This window comes from Caretta caretta, chromosome 3 (assembly GCF_965140235.1).
Source record: "Caretta caretta isolate rCarCar2 chromosome 3, rCarCar1.hap1, whole genome shotgun sequence".
In the NCBI taxonomy this organism is placed as follows: Eukaryota; Metazoa; Chordata; order Testudines; family Cheloniidae; genus Caretta; species Caretta caretta.
In genome coordinates this window covers 103,813,303-103,827,992 of record NC_134208.1, presented here as the reverse complement: position 1 = coordinate 103,827,992, position 14,690 = coordinate 103,813,303, and the positions used below count along the sequence as shown (strand labels likewise).

At 44.2% G+C, this 14,690-nt stretch overlaps 1 long non-coding RNA gene across 2 annotated transcripts in view; it reads left to right on the top strand.

The window, feature by feature from the left end:
- LOC142071564 (uncharacterized) overlaps nt 1-14,690 on the top strand; it is a 37,646-nt gene that overhangs the window by 1,959 nt on the left and 20,997 nt on the right. The window contains exon 1 of one of the 2 annotated variants that reach the window (XR_012667672.1): nt 7,919-8,129. The exons of the other annotated variant lie outside the window; for it this stretch is intronic. This is a non-coding gene — a long non-coding RNA (uncharacterized LOC142071564). Of the gene's footprint in view, nt 1-7,918; nt 8,130-14,690 lie in introns of those variants that run through there. 2 annotated transcript variants of the gene reach the window in all.

The window sequence follows — 14,690 nt, the reverse complement described above, 5'->3', positions numbered from 1 at the left end:
TGAACCCAGATAATTTGCTTTTGATGTTCCAAAAGTTGTTGTTGGTTTCTTTCCCCATCAAATTCTTTTCCATTTTGCCCTTCCCCCCAAACTCTCACACTCAAAGTGCCCAAATCTCACAAGGAAAGCTGGTTTTGTAGTATTTTTGGCTCCACTGGATGCAGAAGGGACCTATGAGGCAACTGGTCCAGTCTTATGTTCCCAAGAGGTTTAGATGGTTTGGAGACAATTCAGATACCATACAAACCAAAGCTTTTGAAATTTTTTATAGCTAGTCAAAACTTGTGCAATGGGAGACTCCCTTGCTTGATGGCATGGAGTACTCTGCTGCTGTGTCCTCTTCAGCTCCCACCTGCCAGCCAAATTAGAGACTTGGGCTCAACCTAGACCAGTGGTTCTCAAACTTTTTTTTTTTTTGCAAACCACTTGAAAATTGCTGAGGGTCTCGGCGGACCACTTAATGATCTTTCCAAATGTTGTTTGTACCGTTAACTAACTATTGTAAAGCGCTTTGGATAAAAGCATTATATATAAAAAAATTAATAATTATTAACTTTTTTTTTGTTCTACAAATAAAAGCACACAACTCATATTTTAGTACCAGCAGTCTTACCTTTCGAATGCAATGGATGTGCCCTCCCTCCCCCGCTGTGGAAGCCTCCGAGCTGGGAAGGAGCGGGGTCTCTCCCCCGTCACAGCAGCCACAGAGCTGAGGCTGGGAAGGAGGGGGCTCTCCCTCTCTCCCCGCCGCCGCAGCCCCCAAGCTGGCCTGGGAAGGAGGGGGGGGTCTCTCCCTCTCTCCCCTGCCACAGCAGCCACAGAGCTGAGGCTGGGAAGGACGACTGTCTCTCCCCGGCAGCCGCAGCCCTGGAGCTGGGGAAAGTCACCTCTTTCTCTGGTCGCTGCAGCCCTGCACATCCCAAATTCCCATGCTTGCATGGCTCCGCTAATGAGGTGGGTGGCCGTTCATTCTCTTGTGTGTGGCTGTCCAGGTGCACACCTTACAGGGAACGATCTGCGGACGACCTGAATGGAGCTTGCGGACCACTGGTGGTCCATGGACCGCAGTTTGAGAACCTCTGACCTAGATTTTTCAATGGCAGTGTGTGGTTGTAGTATGAACAATCATGACACAGGCTTGATCTTAAATGTTAAGAACTTGGAGAATTGCAGGCAACTGGCTCAACGAGCAAATAAGGCTGAAGTAAAGGAAAGCTTAAGTGCAATGAAATGGAGAAGTAAGGCAGAATGAGAAATGAATTGGGCACGAAGGGGCAGTTATGATTTGGTTGCCTGAAAGCTGGAGGAGGCAGGGACTATTTGAAACAATAGGAAGCCACTGCCCAGTGCAATGGGCCATATCATGGTGAGGTTGATCAGAAGCTAAACTGCATGGTCTGATGGATTTCCCTGGGACTAGTTGCAAACACAGGTGTGAGGGGATTTATTGATTGATTGCAGCTGTGTGTGTCTGTGTGTGTGTGTTGGAGCCAGAGAGCCAGCCAACAGGGAGAGAAGCAGAATCATGAACGTGGACCTGAGAGGGGGCAGAGAGACAGAGCTTCTTTTGGGCAGGGGACTCGCTGGAAAGGCAGACTTGGAAACTGTGAGCAAGGAAACTGCCTGCTTCTGTTTGTTTCACACCTGTGTAGGGAAACAGGACTTGGTGTATATTCACTGTAAATACAAGTGCACTGAAGAAATATTTGATTCATACCCTTAATTTCTCCTCCTAATGGGAACAGCCTGGCAAGACTCCAAATATTAGTGAACCACTCGGGCCAAAAAGGGGCAACCATTCTCTCCCCCCCCCCCCCCGAAAGAGAGCTTTCATTTTGAGACAGGTGAGACTCACAAATGTCAGCTTGGGATAAACAAAAGAAATAGTACTGTATGAGGTGAACTGAAAAATACCATTTCTTTTGCTTATGCTTTTTACAGTGCAAATATTTGTAATAAAAAAAATAAAATAAAGTGAGCAGTTTACACTTTTTATTCTGTGTTGTAATTCAAAATCAATGTATTAGAAAACATAGAAAAGCATCCAAAATATTTATAATACATTTACATTGGAATTTTATTATTGTTTAATGGTGCGATTAAACCTGCGATTAACCACGATTAATTGTTTAATTGAGTTAATTTGTTTTGAGTTAATTGCTTGAGTTAACTGGAATTAATCAATAGCCCAATTTTTTTACCAACATAGTTAAACTGGTACAATCTATAGAGTGGATACAGTTATATGGATGTAGCTTATTCCCATAGGTGGCACGTAATGGAGGCTGGAGGAGGCTAAGCCTCCCCAAACCTTGCACCACTTGGAGGAGGGCAGTGGTGGATTTCGGGGCCCTGGAAAATCTCCCCCTGCCATGGCCTGGAGGAGCTCTCATGCCCCATCATGGCAATAGGGCCATGGTTGGAGCACAGAGCTTTTCTGGTCCCAGGGCCACAGTGGGGGCAAGGAGGCAGAAGAAGCGAGGCACAGGGGGAAGACGCAGAGGGGGGGAACAACAGGGGCAGCAGACAGACCCCGGTTGTTGGTGGGCAGGATTGAGCCTAAGACCTCTGGAGCTTAGTGCATGAGTGTCTACCGCATGAGCTAAAAGCCAACTGGCTGCTAGATAAGGCTGTAGAGCAAACTCGTTAATCTCTCTGTCTGTCTTGGTGCCACTTGATGGGACAGAACACCACCCAGGAGGTGTGTGGGTTACACAGGGCTGTGGTGGAATGAGGTGGGGCCGTGGGCAGAAGGGGCAGAACATGGGAAGGGCTCCGGGCTTGAACCTCCAACCAGGACCGAGAGCTCCACTGAAGTCTCAGCTGAGGCGGAGAATTAGAGCCAGGCCAGGTCTAGATCTTAGCTGCCCACCCGGCCCGGCCGAAGCCATGTGGGGAGCTGAGAGCAGTGAGCGGGGACATGGCCTCGGCTGGAGGAGGCAGGGCCTCAGCTGGAAGAGGTGGGGTAGGGGGCTAGCCTCCCCACAGAGAAGCTTCACCCTCCCCCATGCTTATTCCCCTTTCTGTATGGGAATGAAATATACCAGTATAACTGTGTCCACACTAGGGTCAGGTATTGTACCACTTTAACTATTCTGGTATAGTTAGTCATCCAACTTTTGTGTGTAGACAAGGCTTTAGTGCAGAGACCTTAACCTATAGTTCAACCCGCTAAGACTGAGCTAAAAGTGTCCACACTAATGGTGAGTGAATAATTGATATTTTGGTTTACAGGCCAAACTGAAAAATAATAATAATAAAAACTTGGTTCAGTTCAAACCGAACTTGAATGTTTATTGGTTTACTCACCAAAATGAAAACAAACAAAAACATCCTTTGGGGTCATTTTGGGGTGTTTTAAATCCTTTTGTTTTTTAAAAATTAGCAAAATTTCAAAATGAGATGACATTTCCAAATAAAAAGTCAAAACATCTTACAGTAACTCCACACTTAAAGTCATCCTGGTTAACATTGTTTCATTACTAGGTTGCTGATCTATTAGCGAACATACTCGTTTAAAGTTGCACAATGTTCCGTTATAAGATTGTTTAGCTTGCCCTGCCCCGCTCTGCCTGCCTGGCGCTCCTGTCGGGGATTGGGGGTTGGGGCGTGGGGGCTTGCCCCACTCTGCCTGCCTGGTGTTCCAGCCGGGGAGTGGGCAAGCCCGCGACCATGCTCCCCGGCAGGATTGCCGGGCAGAGCGGGGCAAGCCCCCATGTCCCGACCCCACTGTGCTCCTGCCTCAACTAAGTTTCACAATCATCACTGGTGAGTACAGTATTAAATTGTTTGTTTAAAATTATTTAAAACTTACACTGTACATGTATATAGTGCCTTTTGTCTGGTGAAAACATTTCCCTGTTACCTAACCCCCCCTATTTACATTAATTCCTATGGGGAAATTGGATTCACTTAACATCGTTTTGCTTAAAGTCACATTTTTCAGGAACAGAACTACAAGGTTAAGTGAGGAGTTGCTATCTTTCAAAATGGCTCAGACAAACAGTTGAGACTTTTTTTGGGGAAAAAAAATCCCTCCACCCTCTTTTTTAGGTCATAAATATTTGTTGAATCTGATCCAAATGCATGAACAAATTTGGTGCCCTGAAAAATGCATTTTTCAACACATTTACTATTTGTTGTATACCAATGTAGGCACAGCCTAACCAGAAAGAAGCTCACTTCCTAGACCAGGCATTTAATGTTGTTTCATGTGTCATTTGAAAAGACATTTCCCCAAGACTTTCAAAAAAACCTCACATTTCATATGACCTCAATGACATGCCCATTTGGCAACTCTGTTTTGTTGTAATGCATGAACTCCTTATTAAAAAAGGCTTAATTTTGTCATTCTTAATATAGGTATTCTTCGGAAAGGTACCTACACTTTGAGAAATAAAATGGCATTGGTGGGGGGAACCGGTGAATACTTCATAGGGGTGAAAATACAACTCAAACAAAAAAGTAGGTGTAATTAGTTCCTCTTGGCCTCTGCCTGGGTAATCTGAGCTAAATAGTGCTATTTTTTGTTTTCTCTGCAAAAGGACACAGAAGAACTGTAATGGGGAGAATTCCAACTTTTTGCCTGTCTATTCCCCCATCACTGGCACTCCCATTATAATGATAGACAGCTAAGATTCTGCGGGTGGGGGGAACTCCAGCCTATTGGCTTCATCCTGTAATCCTCACTCCGCCAGCAAACATACATCACTGTCAATGGAATGTTTTGTGTGAATAATCACTGCAAAACTGAGCCCACAGGCTCTGTAAATGATGGCGGCAATACACCTAATTCCCCATCAACTTTGGTGCCGTGCAGGAAGTCCCAGTAAAGCTCTTTTCTGAGCTGGCTCCTGGGTGCTGTGACTTTCAATGAAATACCTTATTCACGAGACGCAGCTATGAAGATGATAATGAGCTCTGCTGCTAGCTTTCTTGAATCTTCTTAATGCGTTTGAAGGGTGATATGTTGTCTAACATACAATGTTTTTATGCTCTCCCATAAATATTTTATCCCAATGCACACAATTAATCCGTTCACTGCGACTCATGAAATTGTCAACACGGCGATTATTTGCTTCTCTGAACAGTAATTTCCCGCTCATGGAGTTGTTGAGAACTCTCTAGTACCAGTTTTTAGTTTTATAGTGCCATTAGACAAGATGTGATGGATATAGCACCATTTGGAACAATACACGCTGCCTGGCTCACTAATAAAGAAACTAACAAGCCTGTGCTGCTCTTAGCCATGTCTGCACAGTTAAACTCCTTGCAAGATGCAGCTGCTGTTCTTTGAGGGATGGCAATGCTTCCCTTGATGTGCCATTCTCATGCTTAGCACACCTTCACTTTGATAGCCTGCTAGACACAGTTCTCCTAGCCCTCGGTCTTTATTTACAGTGTGTAGGATAAGGATCCCAAAGTGAATATCCCCGTTTGCCAGAAAACTTACACACTGCCCTTGAAACTCCTTGTGATGTAAGTTTCAGTCACAAACACTTATTGGAACAATCATCAATTGTTCAATGAGGCCCCAACCCAGCAAAGCACTTTAAGCACATGCTTAACTTTCAGGAGGTGTCTCACTGAAGTCATACCATCCAGAACATAAAATTATTACTGATAAAGTCTGCAGAGGAGATAAAGATTGGGGGAATGGTAAAAATGAAGAGGACAGATCACTGATTCAGAGCGATCTGGATTGCTTGGTAAACTGGGCCCAAGCAAAGAATATATGTTTTAATATTGCTAAATGTAAATGTACGCATCTAGGAACAAAGAATGTGGACTGTATTTGCAGGATGGGGGATTATAGCCTCAGAAGCAGGGATGGAAAAAGATTTGCGGGTCTTGGTGGCTAATGAGCTGAACGTGAGCTTGTAAGGTGACACTGTGGCCAAAAGGGCTAATGCCATCCTGGGATACATAAACAGGGGAATCTTGAATAGGAGGAGAGAGGTTATTTTAGCTCTGAGTTTAGTACTGGTATGACCTTGCATACTACAGATGTCAAACTAACAGGCCTATAGTTACCCGGATCACTTTTTTCCCCTTTCTTAAAAATAAGAACTATGTTAGCAATTCTCCAATCATAGGGTACAACCCCTGAGTTTACAGATTCATTAAAAATTCTTGCTCATGGGCTTGCAAGTCCCGTCCCCCTCTTCCATTTCTCCTGGAAATGCCCTGGAGGACCAGGAGATGTGGTGTAGAATTCCTACAGTGGAGTTTAGTCATAGGCTCCGACTTACTCAGTTTCTGGGGGATGCTCAACCCCTACTCTGCCACAGAACCCACCCCCACTCCATCCCTTCCTCCAAGACCCCACCTCTGCTCTACCCTAGGCCCTGCCCCCGCTCTAGGCCGCACCCCCACTCCACCCCTTCCTCCAAGCCTCCACCCCACCTCTTCCTTCCCCTGCCCTAGGCCCTGTCCCATTCCATCCCTTCCTCTAAGCCCCCACCCCTGCTCTGCCTTTTCCCATCCCCGCCTCCACCCCACCTTTTTCAGCCTCCTCCCCCCACCTCTTCCTTCCCCCACTCCTCTCCGTCCCCCCTTCCTGCATGCCGTGGAACAGCTGATTGCGGCGGGCAGGAGGCGCTGGGAGGGAGGTGGAGGAGCTGATCAGCGGGCGGGAAGCACTAGGGGAGGAAGTGGGATGCACTGACCTGCAGGGCTGCCAGTGGGTGCTGAGCACCCACAATTTTTTTCTTGTGGCTACTCCAGCCCCGGAGCACCCATGGAGTTGATGCCTATGAGTTTAGTATCCAATGACCCTATTTTGACTAGACAAAACACAGCTGGGATTTGTATGTGTAAGAACTGGGGCTCTTTTCTTGTGCATAGACAGAGAGCCCTGGGAGGCCTCCAAACATTTATAACCATTTTCTTTTCTTTTGGAGGCGGACAAGAAGTATCAAAGAGATTTATAATGGTCCTGACATGAAATCCACTGAGAACAGTCCAGGCTGATAAAAATCTTCAGAGCCCCTCTGGAAAGTTTTGCCATTATTATTAATAATGATAGAATAACCTGAGATACAATGTTTTTCCGAGCCTGTAATTCAGTCTGCTAATCCTTACCTTTGGAATAAAGATTGTTTCCAAGGGGAAGGAATGTAGCTTTTCATTTAGAAGGAATCTGCAATGTTGAATATTTATAGTTTGGGGGAGGAGGGCGTTCTGTACTCTCACCTAGTTCATCTTACAGTTATTTCCATCCAAGGCCACTAACTTTTATGAAAGGAAATCAAATAAGCATAATGTTCTCTGACTGCTTGCAACAAGGGTAACGTAAAAGCATTGAGAAGAAGGACACAATACAAACATGAGATTACAGAAGTAATGGAGATTTCAAGACGCAATCATTATCATGCTTGACTATATGTTGGAAAAAAATTCAGAAATAAGATTTTTGATGGTGAACCAAACTGGGAAATGAACTTCATGTACTTGCTTTTAGAAATCATAGTTTCATATCACTGGGAGGATAGCTGGGTGAAAAATTTCACATGAAAGTTGACACTGAAATGTTTCATTAATTCAGCTTGATTTTGCCAAATGGTTTTGGTTAGGAAAAAAAAACTGAAAACAACAACAAAACAACCCTGGAAAAATTGGAACATTTTGTTTAGATATTTTCAAAACAATTTTTTGGGGGGGTGTGGGCTAAAATGACTTCAAAATTTTCTGTAATTTTGTTTTTAAAAAAATCAAAAATGTTAAAAAATGCTTGAAATTGAAACAAAACACTCTGGTTTTGGTCAAATGAAAAGTTTTAGCTCAACCCTGAATGATTTTTTTTTTTTTTACTTTTCTATATGCCAAAAATTTAGGAAATAATCATTTTTCATTTGAGCTGAAATGATTTTTAATTTTTTTTTCAGAACTGCTAACAAACCAAAAATTCCTTTATTCTGTCTTGATCTGCTAGTGAGTGGTTTGATCATATGACTACTTCCAGACATCATGTACTTCATAAATGCAAATGAAGCAAAGCAAAACAAGCATACTGTACAGAAAGGTCAAAAAAAAAAAAAAAAGAGAGAAAGAGAAAAGAAAGAAAATAGCTTCTGTCCAATGAACTAAGGTACTAAATCTCTGCCAAGAAACTAGAAAAGGGAAAGCAGGTAAGTAGAACAACTTGGTTTTATAAACATCTAGTATTAACCAGCTTTGGTGCACTAATATGTTGAGATGTAGGAATTTAACAGGTGGTTAGATTGGCAAAGTTGCTATATATACTCAGAAGTAAAATTCTGAAGTGAGCTGTAGCTCATGAAAGCTTATGCTCAAATAAATTGGTTAGTCTCTAAAGTGCCACAAGTCCTCCTTTTCATTTTGCGGCTACAGACTAACAGCTGCTACTCTGAAATCTGGCAGTTTTGTGACTTAGACTGCATGGAGTTATAGCAGAGGCCAAGGGCCTGATCCGGCAAATACTTGCAGAAATGCTTAACTGTAGGCATGTGCATACTTCCATTGAGGTCAATGAGACTACTTGCATACTTAATATTAAGCATGTGTATAAGTTTTTGGTTTCAGTTTTTGCAGGATCATGGTCCAAGTCTCCTTAGATGTTTGCAGATCAGTAGCACATTATCAGTCCTCAGCGTGTATATATATGTATGTGTGTGTTTTTCTAGTGACCTCTTGACCTCTTTTCTGCTTTCTATATCCATTTAATGTGATTATGTCCAGTTTTTTTTCAGTTTCCTTATTGCATAGAACAACCATTCTTTAGGTATTACATGGAAATATTACATTATTTTGGGCTGAGAACCTCAGGAAAAAAAAGTCATTTTCACCCTTCAACCTTTTCACTCCCAAGCAAGCAAGCAAAAAAAACAACAAAAAACAAACAAACAAACAAGCCAACCCCCCCCCCCCCCAAGGAATATGGAAAACTATAACCCAGAACAAAAGACAGTTACAAGGCAATTGTATCCTAGCTTTTAATATCTGCATATTACAGCCACTTGGAAAGCATACCAAGGAGCGCAAACCAACCCAATGCAAGTAAGCATGACATTCCAAGGCTCATGGCCTAAATTCCTTGTGTTAAAAATAAACTATTGCCCACCAAATTCTCTGGGTGAGATTTTCAATGCCAACCAGAGGATTTGGATGTCAGTTTGCATTAAAATAACTGTGTATAGGGCATCCAGATCCCATAGGTGGCTCTGAAAGCCTATAGCTTTTTATCAAAAAGAAAAGGAGTACTTGTGGCACCTTAGAGACTAACCAATTTATTTGAGCATAAGCTTTCGTGAGCTACAGCTCACTTCATCGGATGCATACTGTGGAAAGTGTAGAAGATCTTTTTATACAAACAAAGCATGAAAAAATACCTCCCCCCACCCCACTCTCCTGCTGGTAATAGCTTATTTAAAGTGATCACTCTCCTTACAATGTGTATGATAATCAAGTTGGACCATTTCCAGCACCAATCCAGGTTTTCTTCCCCCCCCCCCCTCCCCACACACACACAAACCCACTCTCTTGTTGATTATCATACACATTGTAAGGAGAGTGATCACTTTAGATAAGCTATTACCAGCAGGAGAGTGGGGTGGGGGGAGGTATTTTTTCATGCTTTGTGTGTATAAAAAGATCTTCTACACTTTCCACAGTATGCATCCGATGAAGTGAGCTGTAGCTCATGAAAGCTTATGCTCAAATAAATTGGTTAGTCTCTAAGGTGCCACAAGTACTCCTTTTCTTTTTGCGAATACAGACTAACATGGCTGTTACTCTGAAACCTATAGCTTTTTATGTTATAAAAAAGTTCCATGAATTTTATAAATGAACCATGAACTTTCACTTATAATTAGCTAATCAGAAGCACAAAATAAACTGTCATCCAAGGGTGATTTATTGCTAAAGCCTTGTAATTCACAGATATGTGAGCTCAGAAGTCAAGCGATCAATTTCTGCCAGCGTCAGCCCTTATAATTGTTTCATTCCTACTTGTTCTGATAGAATCACTTCCTCTTCCTTTCTGATATTTTTGAGAGGGATGGGTGTATTTTCAAAAGGCCCTAAGGAAATTAGATTCCCAGTTTCCCTTGAAATTCAATAGGAGATGAGCACCTAACTTTCGTAGGTCCCTTTGAAAATCTCAGCATGGATGGATAACAAGAGCTGAATAACAAGGCCCAGTTCTGACTACAGAACAATCCATGTTTGAAAACCTGGGTTACACTTTAGATTCAGGGTACATTTAGAAAAGGTTCATCAATGAAGGTAGGACAAGAAGTAATCAGCAAATGTGCAGCAAAGGAGACTTAAGTGAAATATTAGGTAAAATTTTCTAACTATAAGGGTAGTTAAGCTCTGAAACAGGCTTCCAAGGGAGGTTGTGGAATCTCCACCACTGAAGACAAGTTAGACAAACTCCTGTCAGGGATTGTCTAGGTTTACTTAATCTTGCCCCAGTGCAGGGGGCTGGACTAGATGATCTATCAAGGTGCCTTCCAGCCCTACATTTTTATGATTCTACAAATCATTAGCAGATTTTTAAATAAGCGGCTAATGAATTGTTAGATTGTTATAGATTTCAATGGGTCAATAAATTCCTTGTAACCCTGGCTAAATCCCGCCTGTAATACGTTCTGCTGCTGTACTTGGAACATACAACTATCAGGAACATGCTTATAAAATCTATTAATCATTTACTGACCCTTTATAAACGATTTAGAAATGTACCCCTCATGTCAAATGTGACCTAAAGCTGGGTTAAATCAGTTCAGAGATTGCAACTGCACAGCTGGTTTTGAACTCTATTGGCCAGCTGATGTGTTGCCCTGACAGTTCCAGACTGGTGGCTTTCTAACATGACTCAGACTGATGGAGCCAAAGAGGCAAAATGTGGGAAGGAAGGTAGATTACAACAGTACTGTTATAGGCATGGTCCCCTGACTATAGAGAGGCCCACCCAATGATCCTGCTTTATTGACTGTTGTAGGCATTCCTTGCTTGATAGTTTCTTCAGAATTTGTCTCCACCACCCCTAGTGGAACCGAACCAAGAGGGGAACACATGGATATCCAAAGTTTCATGTAGGCTATGAGCCCCTGCACTTCTACCAAGGTGTCACTGAGTGTCCCTGCTGTCAATCTCTCTCTCCCCCCCCCCCCCCCCCCCGGTAACAGCAGGCAGGGAGGAGGGCGATGGGTGCTGGGCAGTGAGGGAACCAGGAAATCAGCATAAATTACTGATGGAGTCAGCATTACATTATGGCAAGAATCTTCACAAGCTGGAAGGGGGAACAATGCAGCAGAAAGTGGATGTTTCCCAGGCCCTCGCCATCTACTGATTACATGTTTTAAGATCACACAGGAAATCTATCCCTGATTCCCAGTTGCCTGGTGTAACCACCAGAGATCTCTGAGCTCCTGCTGTCATCAGCCTTCCCGCTACCCACCCACAGTGGTGCAGCCATGCAAGGGTTGCCTTGCAATCAGTGGAAAGGGGAAATCACGTGTTTCTTGCACAATCCCACTCCCGCAGCTATTATTTAACAGCTTTGTTTCCCTTCCTTTCATTGAAGCAGAGGGGAAGGTCTGGTCCCAAATGAGCAAGGTCCATGCATTATAACCGTTGTAGCAAAGGGTTAAAACTCCAGGGCAGCAATGTGAGGAGAAAGCCTGTGCAGCAGAGCAGGACGCTAACTGGTTAGCGGCTGAACATTAGGAGGAAGCATTGAGAAGGGGGAGGTGAAATTCTATGGCTCGAAGAACAACACTAATGCTGATCCTTACAGCTGAAAGATACACAGATTGAACTTTTTCTCTGTGCTGCAGCCTTCCTGTCATCTATCCTCTGCTGCGATTAAAAGAGGCAGCCTGTAAATATTTTAGCAACTCTAACTTGCCCACTGAGCTTCCATCCCCTTTGTGTTCTCCTCCCTCTCTATTAACATCAGCTCATCTGAACTGCCCTAATCCTGGTATGCACATATGGACCATTCTCGGAATCTGTGGTCATTCCATTAGTTAAACTTGTTATTCAAGCCAACTGTTTTAGACACTCTACTCACCGTACAATAAATCAGTACAGGGGAAATGCAGCTGCTGATCATTTCCATCTAATTTCATTTCACCTAATCATTTCCAACTAATCCCAGGGGCTACAGCATGAGATGGACTGGAAAGGCACTGGTGTGCTCTAGTGATGCATGGCCAGCTAACTGGGGAATGCTGAGATCCTGCAGATTGTAGCATTTCTACAAGAAGTTATACCAGTATGACTGCTCAGAGCTCTGGTACGAAACTGCAGAAAAACCTGAGTGTCTCTGGATTAAGTTTAGAAGTGTGAGCAACAAGAGTGATGTAGTGGTGGGAGTCTGCTATAGACCACCGGACCAGGGGGATGAGGTGGATGAGGCTTTCTTCCGGCAGCTCGCAGAAGCTACTAGATCGCACGCCCTGGTTCTCATGGGTGACTTTAATTTTCCTGATATCTGCTGGGAGAGCAATACAGTGGTGCATAGACAATCCAGGAAGTTTTTGGAAAGCGTAGGGGACAATTTCCTGGTGCAAGTGCTAGAGGAGCCAACTAGAGGGGGAGCTTTTCTTGACCTGCTGCTCACAAACCGGGAAGAATTAGTGGGAGGAGCAAAAGTGGATGGGAATCTGGGAGGCAGTGACCATGAGTTGGTTGAGTTCAGGATCCTGACACAGGGAAGAAAGGTAAGCAGCAGGATATGGACCCTGGACTTCAGGAAAGCAGACTTTGACTCCCTCAGGGAATGGATGGGTAGGATCCCCTGGGGGACTAACATGAAGGGGAAAGGAGTCCAGGAGAGCTGGCTGTATTTCAAGGAATCCCTGTTGAGGTTACAGGGACAAACCATCCCGATGTGTCGAAAGAATAGTAAATATGGCAGGCGACCAGCTTGGCTTAACGGTGAAATCCTAGCGGATCTTAAACATAAAAAAAGAAGCTTACAAGAAGTGGAAGGTTGGACATATGACCAGGGAAGAGTATAAAAATATTGCTCGGGCATGTAGGAATGAAATCAGGAGGGCCAAATCGCACCTGGAGCTGCAGCTAGCGAGAGATGTTAAGAGTAACAAGAAGGGTTTCTTCAGGTATGTTGGCAACAAGAAGAAAACCAAGGAAAGTGTGGGCCCCTTAATGAATGAGGGAGGCAACCTAGTGACAGAGGATGTGGAAAAAGCTAATGTACTCAATGCTTTTTTTGCCTCTGTCTTCACTAACAAGGTCAGCTCCCAGACTGCTGCGCTGGGCATCACAACATGGGGAATAGATGGCCAGCCCTCTGTGGAGAAAGAGGTGGTTAGGGACTATTTAGAAAAGCTGGACGTGCACAAGTCCATGGGGCTGGACGAGTTGCATCTGAGAGTGCTAAAGGAATTGGCGGCTGTGATTGCAGAGCCATTGGCCATTATCTTTGAAAACTTGTGGCGAACGGGGGAAGACCCGGATGACTGGAAAAAGGCTAATGTAGTGCCAATCTTTTAAAAAGGGAAGAAGGAGGATCCTGGGAACTACAGGCCAGTCAGCCTCACTTCAGTCCCCGGAAAAATCATGGAGCAGGTCCTCAAAGAATCAATCCTGAAGCACTTACATGAGAGGAAAGTGATCAGGAACAGTCAGCATGGATTCACCAAGGGAAGGTCATGCCTGACTAATCTAATCGCCTTCTATGACGAGATTACTGGTTCTGTGGATGAAGGGAAAGCAGTGGATGTATTGTTTCTTGACTTTAGCAAAGCTTTTGACACGGTCTCCCACAGTATTCTTGTCAGCAAGTTAAAGAAGTATGGGCTGGATGAATGCACTATAAGGTGGGTAGAAAGTTGGCTAGATTGTCGGGCTCAACGGTTAGTGATCAATGGCTCCATGTCTAGTTGGCAGCCGGTGTCAAGTGGAGTGCCCCAGGGGTCGGTCCTGGGGCCGGTTTTGTTCAATATCTTCATAAATGATCTGGAGGATGGTGTGGATTGCACTCTCAGCAAATTTGCGGATGATACTAAACTGGGAGGAGTGGTAGATACGCTGGAAGGCAGGGATAGGATACAGAGGGACCTAGACAAATTGGAGGATTGGTCCAAAAGAAATCTGATGAGGTTCAATAAGGATAAGTGCAGGGTCCTGCATTTAGGACGGAAGAACCCAATGCACAGCTACAGACTAGGGGCCGAATGGCTAGGCAGCAGTTCTGCGGAAAAGGACCTAGGGGTGACAGTGGACGAGAAGCTGGATATGAGTCAGCAGTGTGCCCTTGTTGCCAAGAAGGCCAATGGCATTTTGGGATGTATAAGTAGGGGCATAGCGAGCAGATCGAGGGACGTGATCGTCCCCCTCTATTCGACATTGGTGAGGCCTCATCTGGAGTACTGTGTCCAGTTTTGGGCCCCACACTACAAGAAGGATGTGGATAAATTGGAAAGAGTCCAGCGAAGGGCAACAAAAATGATTAGGGGTCTGGAACACATGACTTATGAGGAGAGGCTGAGGGAACTGGGATTGTTTAGCCTGCAGAAGAGAAGAATGAGGGGGGATTTGATAGCTGCTTTCAACTACCTGAGAGGTGGTTCCAGAGAGGATGGTTCTAGACTATTCTCAGTGGTAGAAGAGGACAGGACGAGGAGTAATGGTCTCAAGTTGCAGTGGGGGAGGTTTAAGTTGGATAATAGGAAAAACTTTTTCACTAGGAGGGT